We start from the raw sequence: 11,072 nt of genomic DNA, 5'->3' as shown, positions 1-11,072 counted from the left end.
CATTAAGTTGTTGTCTCAGAGTCTTGGAAGTCATGACAATGAATGTATCAACTAGAAGGTAACCATTGTAAGATGAAAAATTTATCAATAGTTGATCTATCTCCTAACACCAAAATGTGTTGGATCAAGTGTTATCATGATTCTTTGGGCTAGATTTTTCTGGACACCTTGATAACCAACTTATCATGGTTCTTTGAGATGGATTTTGTCAGACACCTTGATAATCATCTCATCATGGTTCTTCGTGCGGAATTTTTTTGGACACCATGAAAATCAATTGTTATGGTTCTTTGGGTCGGATCTTTTCGGACACCATAACTTAAATCTGTCATAGACCACACTTAAAGTGGTGTTCAAATCTTGTATTATAATTACTTGAATTATTTTTTCTAAAGAGGGAGCGTTAAGAATTTTAGCCTTATAGTGAATTGAATATCATATTGAGATGATATATCTTCATGTTCTACAAATCCTCCCTAGCTAAGAGGGAGTGTTAGAGTTGTAGCTTCAATCAAATTGATTCGATATACATTATTGTTATTGGTAAATCATCATTTCCTATACATACATATTCATGTAATAATAATATATATTATTATATATATTATAGTATAGTATATATATATATATATATATATATATATATATAAAATTCGAATTATTATTATTAAATGTATTAATTAAATTATGATTAAACCTTAGAGACTGTCTTTTCATGAGACATGTCTCCTCCTCTCATATTTATAAGAGATCCAAATCTACATTAGGAACATATCTATAACAATGGCAATATAATTACATTTGCAAAAATCGATCCATATTACTCAATAGGTTGGTGTATTTCAAAAAACTTTGGGAGGATTATCATTTTGTCACAAGGATATAATTTCTCCCAAGAGAACCCTCAAAAAATACGTACAAGAAATTAAAAGAAATAGACAACGACCTAAAACTTTATATACACAAATTTCTTACTCTTATTAATATATTTCATCAAAATGTATTGTTTGTAGATTTCCTTTTCTAATGTTTTAGATATTCCATATATGATAGAATGAATACATTGAATTCCCTTAAATATTAAAAAATAGTATCAAATTTTGTCAAACATGTACTTAATTAGTTTATATAGAAAAGAGAGGATAAATTAGCCAACTATAAAATTTAAATCTTACAAAAGATAGAGTCAATTCTGCAATTAAGATTTGCATCATTCATGCCAATCTTTTTCACGATCCCTTACTATCATGTTCAAAGCACTCCTATTAAACCTATCCTAGAACCACGCTCCTATCATTTTGGTCCCTCCACTTTTATTTGATCCTATTTTGTTGCACTATTGAACTAAATAAGAGAGTTGGACAAGTGGTGATTTAGTACATGATTGTTGGGGTAAGGTTTTCATTGGTGTCAACACAGTGTTACATTAATGTCAACATGTTTTTGGAGCAGTTGTGATATGTACTTTTCTCCACATATTATTTATGTTACAAATCTAATAGTGAAATTTCGATATGTAGTTTTCTAGAGTTTGGAGTTGTTGAATTCAATATATTGTGGTTCAAAATGAAATGCAATGAATTTGGTATTCATTTGAGTTTGACAATTGTTGATAACATTTTATCTGTGAAATCAGATAATGGTTTATGATGATGCACTTTTGGACATGATTTAATATTAGCATCAACTTCATTTATTTTAGTTGATGCACAATTTTAGGCTTCGACTACATGGTTTCAAAGTTATTGGTGATTCTACTCTAGGTTTGGTCAACCTTAGGTGTTTAAACTTCAATTACATATCTCAATGAATGCAAGAAGATGTGTAACATGTATCATGTTATTTTTTGTCTTAGCTAAGGTGTGTGGTGGTCTACTTTTCATTTCTTCCCATTGTGGTAATGTTTAGTGCGAACATGTTCCAGATCTTGTCCAATCACTGCCTTGTTGACAACGAGAGTTTTCTTAATGAATATTCCCTTTTCTATTTATTAAAAAAAGGGTTGGGGGAGGATCAACCCACAAGAGTTCACACAGAAAAATCCAAAAACCTAAAATCTATTAATAAAAAAAACATATAAACTGCCCTCAGGTGGCTAATGTAGTGCTTGTTGAGGGAGATGGATCATCATGGCAGTCATCAGAACCCCATACATTAGCAAGGTTGGTGGGTGGCTCAAGAGGAGCCCACCCATCTTTAGTAGCATCTTTCTCTTTTTCTTCTTCTCCCTCTACCCTAGGAGGAAAAATCGTCAAGTCTAAGTAGGGTAATGACCATTTCAAGTCATGAATAGACGAAGGCCAACCAGAGGTGGCAAGAGCAATAGGAGGAGCAACCAGGGACCAGCTAGAGGCCTATCATAGAGAGACAAAATGGTGACGACAGTCCTTAAAGCAACTACTATGGGAGCAACAGGGAACCTAAGAGCATGGTGTAAGAAGAGGAATTGTGACCTCGGTAGCACTCATGGGGTGGAGTTTGGTCCATAGAAGTAGAGTTTGATAGGACCCAGGTAACCATACACAACGTGTTGCCCCAATGATTAAGAAACTCTTGTAGGTGGGCCACCTTGTTGGATTGTAATTTTATTTGCATCATTACATTGTTACGTATGCAAGCTTTAGTGTACATAGAAACCTTTATATCTAGAAAACTGCGAGTAAAAAGAACAAGATTTCTATCCTTCCAAAGAGTGAACAAAATCTCCAACTAGAAAGCATGCCAAATTTGGGTATACTTGAAGGGGGTTCTAGGAGAATCACCCAGCAAGATCATGTGCCAAGAAAATGGCTCCAATCTAAAAGGCTTGAAAAAGTCATGAATCCATAGCCAATAATGTTGTGCTCTGCAACAGAACCAAAAGATGTGTAGGAAAGACTCAAGTTACCCACAAAAGGGACAATGAGGGTCAAGAATACCCAAGTTCTTGAGTTGAGGACCTAGAGGCAATCCCTAGAACAAGACACACTGAGCAAAGTGTGCAATCTTCAACTCAACGATGGAATTCCAAATAGTGTTAAACTTGTATATCCAATTATGTTTCGAAGATTGGAGGTGCCAACATTGGTTGAGAGTATCAACCATAGACAAATGTGGCACCAGCCAACGGTTCTCATCTTGGGCTTGTAATTGACAAGAGGATTACACAGATACCATTTCCAATCCTTCCACCATGGCTTAACTGGCTAGATACCCAGCTTATGTATCATATGAGAAGGTAAAGCAAAAACCAATAGGGCAAAAGTATGTCGATCTGATTGAGTTAGGAAAAATTGGACTTGCATATCTTCCCACATTTTGAGAGTCATAATAACTCTAGAGGAAAAATCTTGGGGATTCTTAATTCCACATTTGAAAAAATGGAGCACACTAGCACCTTGAATTTTAGCTAGTGGAACTCCTTACACATCAAACAAGGGAGACTACCAAATATTATGCTAGTTCATAGACAACCCATCCCTCAAACCATCACCTATCCAACAAAGCCAAGGCTTGATGGCTTCCTAGGCTCTCCAAATTCTTTTAACAACAAAAGTGCCTTGGATTTGCATTGGTTATGGCATAATGAGAAGGGTTTAAAACCCAATCCCCTTTCAAGAAGGCCTATTGACTGGGAATCCAAAAGAAATACAATGCCTAAGGAGAATTTTCCAGGCTTCATCTCCAATGAAGGCACAAATGACCCATTTAGCACATAAGGCAATACCCTACTTCTAAGTAGAAATAAGACTAATGCCTTTAGACTCCTTGGGAAGGCAACAGTACTCCCAAGTGACTATGTTAAACCTATGGTGGTCATATCCTGAAATCCAAAGGAAATATCTAAGAAGATTTTCTAGGTTCACATAAGAAGCTTTAGAAAGGGCCTAACGGGATGATTAGTAAGCATTAGTAGCATCCAAAACCTTAGAGAAAATCTGGAACTTACCAGCCAAAGAAAGAGGCTTGGTGAGTCAATAATCCAATTATTTGGAAATCTTGATGAGCAAAACATTCCAAAGGTCACAAATTGAATCTTGAAAGGCAAAAGGAATGCCCAAAAAGTGGAAAATCTCTCCGTGTTGAATCCATTTTCAATTGTATTGTGCAAGCCAAGGTAGAGCAGGAAGAAATGGCTACATGTAACACAATTTTTTGTGACATTGAATTGCAGACCCAAAAACCAAGAAAAAAGTGTCAAGACATTGAAGAGAATTCAAAACATTTTCATCATCCTCTAAAGAGAGTGAGAAATGAGTCATCAACAAAGTGACTATTGATGAATTGAGAAGGTGACTAAGGAAGGGAAGTGCCTCTAACACGGCCAAAGGAGATAACATTGGCAAGCAAATACCCAAAACATTTAATAGCAAGAACATACAAATCTAGAGCTAGAGGACATCCCTAGAAGATGAACTGGAAGAGACCAAAGGCCTCATATTGTCTATCATTTATGGTAATAAAAGTCGAAGCATCTTTGAAGAGCATTTCTATTGATTGAAGAAAGACAAGGCCACATACGATGGCCAGAAGCATCGAAAGAATGAAAGGCCACTTGATATAGTGATAAGCCTTGGAAAAATCAATTTTGAGAAAAAGGGTTTGTTGCTTAGACCTACGAGCCCATTCCACACCTTCCCAAAAACAATAATATTGCCAAGAATATATATGGATTTGATGAATCCAATTTTCTCTAAGTGCACAATCAAAGGAAAAAGGTGGTGAATCTTGAGAACCAAGGCCTTGGCTATGATCTTGTAGGAGACATTCAACAAGGTAATGGGTATCCAGTTGCTAATATCTTCTAGATCTCTAGCTTTAGGTATGATTTTAATATTCCCTTTATTGATAGTATTGATGAGGGATTTTCAATGAAAGGCTTCAAGGTAGACTTTGTGTATATTTGGCCTAATGAAATCTCATAAAGCTTTATAAAATTTGTAGGGGAAGCCACCACACCCAAGGTCCTTGTCATTTTCCATAGAGAAGATGCCTTCCTTGAGATAACTAAGGGTAGGTATTTGGTCACAAAAGGAATGTTGCTTAATCACAAGTTGATTTAGAGTCACAATGATGCATTCCTTCAAGGCTTGGTCCTTGTCAATTGAATTTCCCTATGTTTTGAACACCTTTTCATAGTGTCAGACAAAAGCTTGAAGAATGTCAAGAAGCTCAAAGAAAATCTCATGGACTTCCTTAATTCCTTAGAAGCTTGGTATCCAAATTCAAGCCAGTGGAGACAAGCGTTAATCTGAGCACCTATGGTGGCATAATTGTGAGCAATCTACTTCTAGTGATGGAGATTTGCAATTCAAAGTTGTAGGTCTCAATTAAATAGATTCAAGGCTAGGGCCTCAAAGGTCACAAACAAATCATTGGTGGTGGCATCATAGGACTGTAGGAAATAGAATCATTCCACCATTCAATATATAATGTGGGTGTGGAGCTGAGGTTCTAAATTCCAAACACCCAAAATGTGAGCCGTAGTGGGATCATGACTCAAACAATTATGTGTTGAGGAAAAATTGTGTCTTACAAGGACACCTCTGAGCTACTTGCCAAGTGATAGTAAATAAGATGGGATAGTGGTCTAAAAAAGTCACATCAAACAAAGGGATGACCAGTAATTCCTTATCTTCAAAAAAAGAGAAAAAATATTGTACAAATTGTTGGAAACTACAATTGGAACAATTGTTGTGTTGTCATAGATGTCAAATCTATTAGTGAGATAGTTTTCTAGATGATCTAAATATCATATCTATTTGATTGATGAAGAGGATTTAAGAAGTTCATAACAAAAGCATCTAGAGGAAAGGTTGAGTTATGAAGAGGAAACTACAAATGGACTTTTAATTAGTTAGACTTTGACAAGATAAAGTGATTGTTTAAATCATGTTGCAAGAGAAGAAGATAGTAATATTCAAGTCTTGGAAGTGTGGGAAAAGATAGACCAAATGTGTAGGCTTGACCAAGTAACAGAGTAAAAGACTAAGGAATTTTGACGAACATGTCAAGTGATGCTAGTGTCAACCAAGCCACAGTAAGTACCAAGAAAATTCAATTTTGACTGAGCATCAGTATCGACCGAGTGACAGTGTTGATGTCGAGCAAGAAGTTTTTATAGAGACCGAGTAACCCAATGATGATCGAGTGTCAAAATTTAGTGTTGGTCGAGGAACAATATTTTAACTATTTGTGAGGAATCATAATTTCTAGCTGACTAAGTTGATTTCTTGGGATATGGAAAACGTGTTGAAGATAAGGATCAATGAGTTGGATCATTTAATTCCAAGAGAGGATTAGGTAATCAACTTAAGAGATGAATTCAAGGAGAAGTTTATAGAAAAGAAGAGATAAACAAAATGGCGACTAGATACATTACATATGATGGATCAAATCATGAACCCTAAGATCTATAGCGTTGATTAAGCGGAAAAAGATCAAAACTACTTATTTAAAGAGGTACAGAGGCAAACTTTCTATAGAGGTAGAGGTGTAGAGAGAGTGCATAGAGTAGAGATGTTATGTGTGTGCAAAGAGGTTCTAAAGAGTTGGATTTGTTACTAATGTTGTTGATTGGTGAATCTAGGTAGAAGGCTTAATTGAGTTTAGAAGAAGTGAAGGGTGAAATCTTAAATGGTTGACAAGCAAATCAGAGATTGAAATGACAATGGAGGCTAGATAGTGAATTAGTATTAGGATCTGAACATAGATCTGTACATGCAAAGTGATTTGTACTTAATAGATCAAATCTCTTGTTACTTTCTAACCATTGTGAATAGTATTTGAAATCTTTTAATCAAGGTTCACCGTACCATCTATGTAAATCCATTAATCGGGTGACATTCTAATGGAATGTTTGAAAGTCCTCTAACAAGGCCACTCCTAAGAGGGTGATTAAATCCTTTAGTTGGTTCACATTTAACATTGTAACCTTTAACAAGGTTGGCTCCTAATAGGGCTCACTTTAGAAGAGTGAAAATTGGTGACATGTTGTTGGTGGTTTTTTCCAAATTGTGTTTCCACTTTAAATCCTACTGTCAAACTTGTGTGGATGTTATTATGATGCTTTACTAATTAAAGTTTACATTCTACAAGTCTATTATTTTAGAACAGTGGATAGCTAGCTAATGTTGCAAATAGTTTATAGTAGAGACTGAGTAATGGAATGATAAGATCTGAAGTTGTTTAAGTGTTTGTTTGTTCAATTGGTCTATCTGGACCTTGGATAATTGATTCACCCCCCCCCCCCCCCCCCCCTCCCTCAATTATTCTAAATATTTAAACAATTGGTATCATCTCATGGTCAAGACTCCAAAAAAATCGTCAAAAATAGCTCTATAATTAGACCAAGTATGTCAAATCCCAATATTATGGCAGTGATGAGCATTGGAAATAAAAAGACTCAATTCATTGTGCATGCAGTACAAGGCTTCCCTTTCCCCTAATGTCCATCAAAAAGGTAAAATCTCATCTTTTTTAGAAGCTAGCTCAACCATATTGAAGTCCCCGCATACTACCCAAGGGGCAAGTGGCAGGTGATAGAGAGTCTACAATCCAACACCATAGTTTTGATCTTTCAACATCATTGGGAGCATAAAGATTAACTATACCAAAGGAATGATTATTGAAGGATAGAAAAATCCAAACAATTTGTTGCATGGGGTCAAATCCATGTGAAATAATTGAAGAAATTAAATGAGGAGAAAGGAGAGTAACCACACTACCTCGATCAACTTCATACTAAGAATACAAAACTGCATTGTATGGCCAAATAATTTGGCAAGTAGCAGTGAGCAAAAACCTTAAAATTTTAACTTCTTGGAGATGTAAGATACCTAGGAAACTAGGTTGTCATCTAATTTCTCGCACATAATACTTTTGAGGAAGGCCTATAAGACCTCACACATTCCATGAGAGGAAATTCATGATAAAAATTCTTGCATGTCATCTTCGTCCACCAAAGAAGAGAAATTGTTGTGCAAGAAAGAACTGGTAGTGAAGTTAGGAGAAGAATCTACATTGGAGATGATTATCTACTTCTCACAACCACCATCAGGATCTTCTCCATAATTATCTAGGATATGAGATCTTCATAAAATCTAGGAAGCAATCATGGAAGCCACGTGCAGAGTGTGGACCCAAGTGAGCTAAGAGACACTCATAGACACCATTGTTCCCTATCCAACAGGCTTTGAAATAGGTGGAGGTTGAAGAGGCACCACTGACATGACTGGAGCAGTCGTGGAAGTCACTTGAAAAATCTATAGTGAAGGCTAAGCAAAAGAAGACACTATTTTTTTGAAGGAAAGGAAGTTTTACCCTTGCAAACAATGTTCATCCATTCATCTTTTTTACCATTCTTAGCAAGCTTAGCTTGTGTATCCTTGCTAGGAGTCAACTTGCAAGGCACAACTAGCAGGCAGTCCTTGATCTTATGCTCAATCAATTGACATAGATAATATGTGTTTGGCAGGTTCAAATAAAGTAACTTCTGGGTGAAGGTATGAGCCGCAACCTGGATGTCAACAGTTTCAATGAGATTACGAAAAAGGTCAAATTTAACACAAATCCTCCTTTGAGGATAAGCATTAAAAAAAAAAATTGGTTCCATGCACTCCACCTTACCAAGGGTTTGTGCAATGGCATGGATAAATGACCAATAGAGCACAGGGAGACCTGGGATCTCAACCTACATAAGGACCTTCAATTTCTTGTCATCTGAGATACAAAAGTCTTGGGACTAGTGTTGTAAAATAAGAAACAAAGACCTAACTATCTAGGGCCTATGATTAAAAATTGTGTCAGCCTAAGAAGGGTTTGCAAACTAAAACAAAACAAAAAAATCCCTTGGTGAGGCTTTGAACGCCTTCAAGTTGAACCCCATGAGGAGTCCAAGCTTTGGAAAACCCTTCTTTAAGCATGCTTTCAAGAGGGGTTCTACCCAAAAAATATCCTATCAAAGCATGTTGCTCTAACCGGTCAGAAGCATTATCAAAATCGTGATGGTTAAAAACTTGCGAGGGTGTTTGTTTGGTGGAGGCACCACGAGCATCTGTTGCAACAACTCCAACACCAATATCAACTGGGCGAACATTGTCCAAAGAGATTATACAAACCCCTAATGCTACCATAATAAATGTGCTATAAAAGGTGCAAATACACGGAGATGAATGCAAAACCCTTGAAGAGTGATTCCGCATCCCATCTAAGATCTTCCTCCCAAGTTTTTTCACAATGAGATTTTTCACAAGAGAAAGTTTTGTATAAATAGAGGATGAATTAGTAGTGGCTAGGTGTAGCATATATGTATGCTTGTGTGAACTTTTTCTAAGCATGTTCTTATGGGATGAGGAAGTATGAAATAGGATCAATATCCTGAATTACATAATTTGTATGAAAGAGAATCACTCTCCCTACTTAAATAAGTTAAGTCTGAAGTGTGGTATAGAACAATGTGGACTTCAATGTGTTAGCTACTAGAAGAAGTAAGTTGTTGTGGTTACATAAATGGTGGATATATTATATCTTATCCTTCTTCATCTAGGTAGTGAGCCCTCTGACAGTGAGTCTTCTTTAAGCAGTCAGTCTTTCTTGTAATTCACCTTCATCAGTGTTCATATATTTGAGAATAATCTTGTTTGTGCTTTTTATCTTTACAAGGCTTTGCATGTAAATTTGTTTTTTCTTGTGTTTATGGTAAATTTGTTTTTTCTTGTGTTTATGGTTGATGTACTTTTCATGTTTATATCTTTCAATAATCAAAAGTTTAAAGTAAGTTTGGTGGAGTTGATTAAAGGTTTTAAAGTTATAATGAAAGATTTGAGCCATACAAATCCACAGATCTCATAGAATACCTCCATGCAAGAACTTGTTACAGAGAAGTAAAGACAAAAGAATGCAAGTGTTTGGCTCTAAAAATATGCAAGATTATAATATCAGACAAAAAGAATGAATAGAAAATACATGAGATCTATCCTTATAGAAGGATATCATAAAACCTAAAATGGAAACCCTAAGAGGTAAAAGACATTTAATAATTACTATTTAATGATTAAATGGCAATGCAAGTGCATAAAGGGAAATGTTTAAAAGAGAATAAAGATAATTTAATCAATGTAATTAAATCAATTCTTTACTCTAACACCCCACCTTAAGATGAGCAACAATATAGCTACAAACAATGCAAGAAAGAAAGCAAAGGAACTACAATGTTCAATGCAAAATTGGGTCCTGACAACATGGCCTGATGAGGTACTCAATCACAAAAAAAATCTTTATAAAGTAGAGAAATAGAGAAAACTACATGGGATAAACACTACTCCAAAAAGAGATGAAAAGAAAATACAAATAATATGTCTCAAGAGACTCTCTCAAAACCATAAGTACAATGGAACCCTCCATGATAGAGGTTTGAGACTCAATAGCTCCCACCCCCCCCCACCCCCAAAAAAAAAAAAAAAAATTCAAATTTAAATTTAAATGTAAATTTAAAAAAATGATAGAACTCCTGTGTCGATGACTAGACCAATGCAAATCCAATCTAGAAGAAACTAAGGTATTGGAAAAGGAATATGAAATCCTTGAATGTAAGGTGAAACTGGAAGTCCTAGTTGATGCTCAAAGGAGAATGCATGAGAATCTTGTAATGTAATCTCCAATGGAGGTGGGATAATAGGTGTTAGTTTGTGGTGATTGATCAGGAAAGTATTGTACATACTTCATAAATTCTTTGGGATGCATCCAAAAAAGAAAATTGGGCTACTATTCGCCAATGGCACAAAATTTTGGGCTACTATTCGCCAATTGGCTATTGCTTATATTTGCCAATTTATGGTCGACATGTTGTAACTAGTTTTAACCCTAAAGCAACACAAATACTTGTATAAAAGGGCTTAAGATTAGGGATTTTTTGATAAGGTGTGATGCAAAAATTTCTTCTTGCAGCGATATTGAGCTGTAAGGGATTACAAGTTGTAATCAGGTTGTAGTCATTGGATTGTAATAATATTGGACTTGTTGTTTGGTGGAAGTAGCCCAAGGATTGGGAGAACTACATTAAATCTTGGTGTCTTGTGTTCTTTTCTGTGTGA

The sequence above is a fragment of the Cupressus sempervirens genome, chromosome 5 (assembly GCF_028749045.1).
Source record: "Cupressus sempervirens isolate cs-2001-9-10 chromosome 5, ASM2874904v1, whole genome shotgun sequence".
Taxonomy (NCBI): Eukaryota; Viridiplantae; Streptophyta; class Pinopsida; order Cupressales; family Cupressaceae; genus Cupressus; species Cupressus sempervirens.
The sequence above is the reverse complement of the archived record's forward strand: the minus strand, read 5'-3'. Positions refer to the sequence as shown.